Below are 251 nucleotides of genomic sequence, written 5' to 3'. Positions count from 1 at the left end.
GGGAACTTGGACTAGGGGCGCAAGAACCCAAGCAGGGGGCGGGGGAGGACCGCACGCCACCCAGGTCCAGCGAAGGGACAGCGGGCTGGACGAGGCTCCAGGCGCCAGGGAGGGAGGGGGCGCGGCGAGAAATTTAGGTGAGGAAGGGTAACCGGGGTCACCGCGGCCCCGAGCGCCTCACAGGGCCAGGCCTGAGGATGCCTGGGGGGCGCAGGGGCGGGGGCCGCGGCCGGGCTGGGGGCGGAGGCGGC

The sequence above is a fragment of the Crocuta crocuta genome, unplaced genomic scaffold (genome assembly GCF_008692635.1).
Source record: "Crocuta crocuta isolate KB4526 unplaced genomic scaffold, BGI_CrCroc_1.0 scaffold45, whole genome shotgun sequence".
NCBI lineage: Eukaryota > Metazoa > Chordata > Mammalia > Carnivora > Hyaenidae > Crocuta > Crocuta crocuta.
The sequence above is the reverse complement of the archived record's forward strand: the minus strand, read 5'-3'. Positions refer to the sequence as shown.